At 44.3% G+C, this 8,508-nt stretch overlaps 1 protein-coding gene across 4 annotated transcripts in view; it reads left to right on the top strand.

The window, feature by feature from the left end:
* The first annotated feature begins 844 nt into the window (after window positions 1-844).
* MYRIP (myosin VIIA and Rab interacting protein) overlaps window positions 845-8,508 on the top strand; it is a 239,444-nt gene continuing 231,780 nt past the window's right edge. For all 4 annotated transcript variants that reach the window (XM_086742861.1, XM_086742862.1, XM_086742864.1 and 1 more), the window contains exon 1: window positions 845-1,042. The gene's annotated coding sequence lies outside the window, so the exon portion shown is untranslated. The remainder of the gene's footprint in view (window positions 1,043-8,508) is intronic.

Here is an 8,508-nt window from a genome sequence, read left to right as displayed (position 1 = left end):
GGTGCGTTTGGGAAATACGAAATAGTATTTGGTGCAGAATACTTCCTAAAGTTTTGTTCTTTTTTTTTTTTTTTTTTCATGTACACTTTAGAAATTAATGTGGTGTCTGCATCACAGAGTGGCACCCATTTTACTAACACAGACAAGTTCAGGTTAGCACGGAAGTAAACATTTGATAAACCGGTGCACTTGTAATACCATGAAATTAATGTAAACAAAAATATTCTCCTAGAAAATATTTTCCTTGAAAACCTGCCAAGATTTATGGAATATGTCTGTCTTGACAAAGCACTTCAACTGAGATCAAATAAAACCCTACCTTGCAGTGAGCAGCTGCAGCTATTTTAAAACCGGAGTTAAACAAGCATAAAAAAAGCTGGGATGAAAAAATAACACCGCGGGAAAAGTCATCGGCCTGATGCAGCACAACCGGCAGCGGTACCGGACATTAAGAAAGCACGGCCACGTTACGGCGGTGGCCCGCTGATGGTTTGGAGGCCTGGCCAGACCATACCTTCGTGACAAATCTCCGGTTTTAGGGACGAGCACCGAGCACCAACCACCTAGCCCCGCGGGGCGCGGGAGGGGTCAAGGCAGCGCGCACCCCCACCCAGGCGCACCCCCGCCCAGGCGCGCCCCCGCCTCCTCCCCGGCGCGCGTGCCCCCGCCCTTTGCCCGGCCCCTCCTCGCCGATTGGCCGGCGGCCCCCGGGCAGGTGCCGGTGCGTGGCCGGGGTGCGGCGGGAGCAGGCGGCGGCGGTAGCGGTAGCGGCAGCGCAGCAGCACCCGGTGGCGCGTTCGCCGGGGCGGGGAAGCGGCGCCAGCAGCAGACAGCGAGGGTGACGGTGACAGTGACAGTGGGCTCTCGCCGTCCGCCGGCCGGTGCGGAACGGGAGCGGGGCTCCGCGCAGGTGTCCAGCCGGAGCCCCCTCCCTATATGAGCGACGGGACGCAGCCGCCGGCGGTGCCTCTGCCCGTGCCCCGGGCGCGGGGAAGTTACTGCCCGCCTGCCATCTTGGTGCAGCCCTCGCTTTCGGCCGAGGGTGAGTACGGTGGACGGGTCGGGGGGGCGCGGCCACCGTGAGGGGGCCCTGCGGCAGGGCCGCGCCTGCGGGGCCGCTCGCCGCATCGCCCCGTCGCGGGGTGGGCGGTCGGGGCTCGGCCGGCGGCGGGACCACCCCCCACACCCGCCCCCCACCTCCTTCCCGCGGCTCCTGAGGCAGCGCGCGCGGCGGGCGGGTGCCGCGGCCGTTGGCGGCGGGGGGGCCGTCTCCCTGAGTGAGGCGGGGGAGAGGCGGGAGGCTCCTCCGCCGTGGTTCCGTCTGCCTGGGCCGGGGCCGGGGATGCGGGGGGGGGGACCGGGACACGGCGGCGTTAGGCTTCTCTTAATTACCGGCCAGTTGTCCGAGTAGCTTCGCAGCGTTCTGCAGACAGCGTGGCTATTCAAGCGCCGTCACTGCAGTACTATTATCATTATTAATATTAATATCGTTATTGGAGTATTTAACTCCTTATCAACTTCCCCGCAAACACGGGGAGGGGGTCCTGCGTGGCGCTGCCTCCGCCGCCTTTCCGCGGGAGCATCCCGCCGCCCCCCCGCGCTCGTAATTGATGCTTCAGGCAGGAGCAGCGCGCTTTTCCCCAGCATCAAGGTCAGTTTATGGGAACTGCTGAGGAAAACGCCACATGGCTCCAGCTGACTTTTCTTCAGGAGCCTGAGGAAGGAGGAGCGTGCGCTGTGCTGGGGTTTGTGTTGTGTTTTGGGCGAATGGAAGCGAATTAGAGCGCAAAATGCCTTAGAGTGCGTGTGTGTCCCTCCTCAAGCGCGTTTGCAGTTATTGTAGCTGTGTCTAGCAATCTCTTTTGATAAAGGGTGGGTTTTGCCTTATACCTACCATTTTACTACTTCCTACGTTTCTGAAAATGTGGGCAGCTGTCTTGCGATGGAGCCTGGAGTTTGTTAGAGTAGACACAGCAAGGATTTGGGCAATAAAGGCTTTTATTCGTTCCTCTGATAACCCTTTTCCGGAAGGCTAGAGAGAGAAAGGAAGGAAAAATAGTTTACTGCTTATATTACAAGATGTTTTCCTGACTTTGACGTAACTGTCATCAAGCTGGACAGGTTTTTATAGTTGCTTATTGATAGTGGTAGTGGTTCCCTGTGAGCTGCATTGAGACCACCGACTCTGTCCCTGCAGTTAAGTGGCAAACAGTAGTGCTTGCTGCTCACTTCTGGCTTGAGAAAGTGAACAGGGCTGTGCAAAGAACGGAAGGTGCTGTATCTTGTATGTAATCCCTCAGGCTACTGCCTTACCCATCATTACTCAGGTACCAAATTGTATCAGAGCATATTTACTGATGTCTTATGCCCAAGCATCCAAAAATGTGCTCAGCGATTCTTTAGCTTTCCCATGAGATTTGTCTGATAACGGTACAATGCACATAACTATTACAAATGAGAGAGCATAGTTTTCAACAGCTGTGATGCATTAATTGCCAGTGAGAACTCCCAGAAGTCAATTCCACCCCGGTAGCCTCCACTGGGATGGGAAGTACTTAAAGAAGAGGACTGTGTCCTGTGACAGGACTTGCATCTTGAACCTGCTGCTGATTTAAGTAACAATATTGTCCTTTCAGACAGGTTAATGCTTTTGAACAGACTGTCTTCGTCTGAACCAGTGTTGCCTAGGAGTGATACCAGATTGTGAAAGTGAAGCTAAAACTTATGTTTATTTCACTGAGTTGTTTTCCCTGCTTCCACCCTAACCTGATGAATGTAGCTGAGTGCGCTGACAATTGATTGCTAAACCAGGCTTTTGGATTATGTAGGGTGTACCCAAGTGTATGAACGCAGTAGGAAATCACCTTTCTCACTTAACAGTTGCAGTAAACAGAACACTTGAACTTGTACTTAAACAAAGAAAAAATAAATCCCTAAACTGTGCATGGGTGATGCTGAAGAAAAGCTGTGTATACTGAATGCACTATTGTTCATGAATGGTACATCTGTATGAAAATGTGACTCCTTTGTATTGCTGCCAACGTTAATGTGCCCTGCTGTTATCAGACTGGAAACTGCTGTTTAGCAGTGTAAACCACCTTAACTCGCCCTTGGAAAGTTGGACAAGTTGAAAGAAACTAGTTGAATATAGTACCATGAAAACCATAGGGACAGTTTTTCTCTGTGAGAAAACCCATTCATTTGTCTGAGCAGATTAATCCAGCCTTCCCATGGAGTGCTTTATTTGCCTTTCTTTTGAGTCCAGGTAGGTTGTTTACTAGATAGATTATTAGAGATAATAAAGGCTCCTGGCTTACCTGCGGACCACTGACAGCCAGAAAATAAACCAGCCCCAAGTTTCTTATATTTGAGATTTTTGGCAGCTTACTTTCAAAAGAGGCTTATTGGACTTAAGGGAAGAGGAAGATAACTGCTATATTTCAGTGTGGAGCAAAGCACACCATGCTGTTGCTCAGATTATCAAAGAAACTTGTCCTTTAACTAGGGCATAAACAGGGAATTTTATAGAAGGGCTAAGTACAGTATAATTTAGTAAGATTTCAAGCCATTGTCTAGTTTTAAGTATCTTTTTGAGAGATTAGGCAAAGATGCCTATCTCCAAACTTTATGTGAATTTACACAGACCCCGGGGGAAGAGCCCTTACATGTGGCTGGCATGCTAAATTTGTGAGGTAAAGACTGGTGATTATGACCTGCTTGCTGTTTAATTTTCAGTTGCTATGTGTTATCTTCTGTGCCTGTAGAAAAATGCCGTGCTGTGTCTTTTAAAACTGCATTTTTCAGAAAATAAACATCATGTTAGGTATTCTATGTCCTGAAAATAAATAAAGCATACTATAGTGGAAAGCAGTTTAATGAATCACCTAGGAGCTTTAGCGTAGATGAACAGAGTTTAAGGACTGCAGTGGCTCCACTGGTCATAAGCTAATATCAGCATTATTGCAATAATGAAAAATTTTTAGATCTTATGGATACTATTCCAGGAATAGGAATACATTAAATTTCCAGGCCAATATGCATTGCATTTCAACAGCAATGCATATTTTTTTTTTTTAAAGACTGTTATACTAACAAAAGCCCTTATCTTGCAAATTTTTACTGACCGATTAGTCTGTGAGCTAGGTAAAGGAAACAAGACCTCTTGTTACTTCCTATTACCTATATGCTTTATTTACCTATTGATTAATTGATGATCATAAAAGAAAAACTAATATTGGTGCTTGGTATTCAGATTATTGCAGTTATTACTATTTAATGGTTGTTTAAAGATATACAGCATTACTATAGGAAATTAATTTTGCATTCTTCAAGGCAAAGTACACCTCCAAGTAAAATACCAGCTATTGAAGTGGAGGAGCTAACCACTGTGGAGATTAATCTCGAAGATGAGACACTTTCGATGGCATTGTCTCAAGTTGACTCATGGTAATCAATTAAGTAGTCTTCCTGAGTTTTGCTGGCGCTGGCTGGCAGGTGGGAAGGGAAACTCTAGCCTGTCGTGCTGCTGAAGACCCAAGCTCTGGTTCTGCTGTGCAGCAGTTATAAAAATCTTCTCTTTCTGGAATCTTCATTGCAGTGTTTGTTGCTTATTGATGGAGAAGAATAAATTGATAAGTGACTTAATGCAGCCATAGTTTCTGGATCAAGTCTGTTTAAAGGGTGCTGAGGTAATTTACTGTAGAAAATGAGATGTAGTCTCTTCTTGTGATAGCAATCTGAAGTGTAGAGCCTCATTCAAAGGCTATTAAAGTCCATAGCATTCCCTCTGGCTTTAATGAGTCTTGAAGTCAGGCAACAGCCTGGGGTTTTTTAATAACAAAACAATCCTTTCCCCAACACCCTCCATCCGCCTCCACGCAGAATAATATGTGGCTCTGAAGTTGTAAACCAACTTTTGTTTCTTGAAGGAAGACAGTACATAATCTGAAAAGGAAAGAAAGCAAAACATGCTTACAACTCAAGGAGTAAATTTTCTGTTCAGCAGTTGTAATGAGGAGTTTTACCTTTTCTGAAACTAATACGAGAAGAGCTTTTTTGCTTTTTAGACGGTACTTCTGATACAGAAGGTCATTTTAATGTGGTTTTCTTCTGTCCCTTTTGGGCTGTGTGAACAGGATATTGTGTCACAGGGCAATCCAAATAGAAAAGTGCTGGTTTGTGCCATTATCATTAATTGCTATGGCGTGGATGTTCAGCATATGATTTAAGTGCTGTTGACAGAGATGCAACTGACCCTGTCCTGAAATACCTCTAGTTGCAGAGTGTATCTATTTTTCTAAGCATTGTCAGTCTTGCAAGAGGTTGATTCCTTCTTTTCCCCTTAAGGAAAATGATCCCTCTGCCCCTCAGTGGTCATCCCCAGGAGTGCTTGGTGTACCTTTCTTGAAGTTATCTCAATGCTTGCATCTAGCTGTCATAAGTGCTTTGACATTTGTTTGACAGACCATGAATTAGATTTAAGTTAAACTATAGTTTAAACCATTTTAAAAATAACTGAAAGAATTTGGGGAAGATTCTAAAAGGTATAGTCTGGTGATGTTGGTTTTTAACAATCTCGGTTGGGCTTGATCTAAAAATGTCCATATGTTAATCCCCACAAGCGCAAAAGTAATGCATTCAGTCCCAAATGAGAAGAAAACAGTTCACCTCTGGAGGAAGATCAGCCTGATTATTCCACCCTCCACTTCTCTTCTGATGTTTAATGATGAGGCTTCAGATTCCTGCTCCAAGGTAATATCACAGGTTGAAAAGAGGAGAATCAATAGATGAAATACTGTGGACTCATGTTCCACATATGATTAAGTGAAATGCACCTCCTCCATGGAAATGTGTCATCTATGTAGTTGTGGTAGGTGACGAATACCTAAGATTGTGCTTTTGGTTGAGGAACAAGTTGGTGTCAATGTTGTATCAAGGTCCAGAAGGCCTATTATGATGGATACTGCAAATCTAAAAAATGGGTTAAGCTAATGTAGAGGCGTAGAAACAGGAATATTTTTTTTTTTGTAAAAGGGATGTTCTTGTAGACTCATCAAAGAGGCATGCTATTTCAGTGTACTGGTAACGCTACTTCTTTCTTTAAGAGTGGGCCCTAATACAGGGAGCTACTTTAAAAAAGAAATTAATAAGGCACAGAGGAATCCTAGCTAGTTACCAGAGATGGTTGCTTAACTTAAGTTGATCAAATAAGAATTTCTGTGGGACTCAAAAAGGTGTCTGCGCTGGCTGGATGTTTCTCTAAACCTGTAAGAGCATGAACTGCTTTGGTTCTCTAGTTAAAACAAAAGGAGCTGTGAGGCTTCTCCAGTTTGCATCCAGATGTGAGTGAACTAGCAGTCAAAACCTGACAGTGAAGTTGGCCTTTGAACTCCAGAAAGTGCCTGTGTTTTGTGCTTCAGTGTGAAAGTTCCTTGTTTGTATAAACTTGGGATCCAGGTTGTGTTTGTGTTTGCTATCCAGGGCTCAGATTGTCTCCGTGTCATGCAATGTCAATGTAAAAAAAAAAAAAGTAGCCAAGCCTGGGTCCAAAGCAGAGCCCCTTCTAAGCACAGTGTAGAGTAGGTCCCAGTATCAACAAACTAATCCATTAACTCCCCCGCATGACAGATGAACTTAGCTCCTAGTTTAGTTTTCAGAGGCTTTCTACAGCTCTGGCTCCGTTTTACTTATGTTTTATGTCACTTAACAAATGTTTAGATAAACAATTCAAAGACAACCTGCTTCTGAAACCCTTTTTTCCACGCATGGCATGTAAGTTGTGTGTCAAGCAACTACAGCTCATCGCTAAGTCTCAGCGAAATGGGACATGTGGCGTTACAGCTGTGACTCTTTATTATTGTACCTCTTATGATTCTTGCTTGTTCTAGCGTAAATCAGGGTTAGAAGCACTTTGCAGGTGTCAGAGTGAATGCGGAAGGCACAGTCTTATGACATTATTTTTGGTTTTTACTTTGTTCATTTACTTGCTAATTCGTAAAATTCAGTAATTTGAAGTGGAGTTTCCTGTCAGTGGTTTGAATTAGCAGTGATTTACCATGTTAAATTTGTTTTCACATCTGGCAGCACTAGAGAGTACTGCCTCATTGCGGCAACTGCTGTTGGAAGCATTTTCTTACCTCTAAAAATAGAATTTCTGTCTCTGTCCTAGTCCTGCAGAAAGATTCTCTCAGTCAAAGGTTAGTTCTTGGATCAAACTTAAGGGTGTGCTGATGGGAGATAGTAAGAAGGATGCAGGATATCAATTAATGCAACATATGTTGTGGGGGAAAAAATCCATTTTATTGTGTAGGATATTTTAAGTATGCCTGTGGAGTGTTTGCATATTGGTTGGATTTTATATTATGGGTGTTCTGGTAGCAGTCAAGCAATTCACTTAGCTGTTTGCTTTGGTAGTTTGCATGGGTTGATCACAATATGGCTTTCAAGTTATGATGAGATTCTTAATTTATCATAACCCTTTGCCTGTATGATTAAAATGCAAAATTAAATTCATATACAGATGTAAAATATGGATTGCTTCCAGAGCTGTTAGAGGTTTTACAAAAGCTTCACTTTTTCTGTCAATGTCTACTGTCCCAGACTAAAGGTGTGAATGACTCTGATGAGAAGCCTTAGCACCCCTTTATGCAGTAGTGGTGCTTTGGCATCTTGAACTTGCAAGAGTTATCTTGCTGGACCTGTGTTTTCTTTCTTAGTTTGTTGACTGTTATCTGTAGGATGCTCCTCTCTAGCTAGTCTTACAAATAGTGAATGCCCTGGGTACTGGGGAAAGAATTTAACTTTAAAACACATACTTGTCACATGTTGCTCTGCAGCTGATATGGTAGTGGACATTCCGTATCATTCAGTTTCTTCACACCTTATAGTAAATGGGATGTTGGCATCCAAAATAAGGATCTGCACAGGAATATCCTGAGTTGTGTTCTCTCATATACTCTTCCACAAGGAAGGAGATAAATATTTGAGCCTTTCCAGGCTTAACGTGCCACTGAACCTGATCCTTTTTCTGGTGCACACATTAGACTGTTAGGCAGATAAAGTGAGTGCTCCCTTTTCTGTCTGCCTCTTAAAATGAAATAGAAACTGCCATCGATTCTTTGAAGGAAATCAGAAGGATTTGCTGTTTCTTTCATCTCCCTTCAATCTGTGTAGCTCATTTGAGTGCCATTGATTGTAAAATGCTGAGACTGACAGGTGTCTCTGGAGAAGGATGTGGCATGTGTGGTGCAACACAGGTGAGTGCAAGTATTTTTGCAGTCCTCACTCTTGAGCTAACACTGAGGAGAGAGGTAGGAATACAAACAGGCTTTTTGTTGAGTATTTTCTTCATGCTGGCTCTAGCTTACAAAGTACAGCGTGAAGACTGATTTGGCAGATGTGTTCTGGTTTAGGTTTTGATGAGAAGGTGGAGGAAGGATGACCTTTAAAGGTCCCTTCCAACCCAAACTATTCTGTGATTCTGTGCAGGCACATGAGTCTGTTCAGTGG

The sequence above is a fragment of the Chlamydotis macqueenii genome, chromosome 2 (genome assembly GCF_036417535.1).
Source record: "Chlamydotis macqueenii isolate bChlMac1 chromosome 2, bChlMac1.mat, whole genome shotgun sequence".
NCBI classification, from domain to species: domain Eukaryota; kingdom Metazoa; phylum Chordata; class Aves; order Otidiformes; family Otididae; genus Chlamydotis; species Chlamydotis macqueenii.
This window is presented reverse-complemented; position numbering and strand designations above follow the sequence as displayed.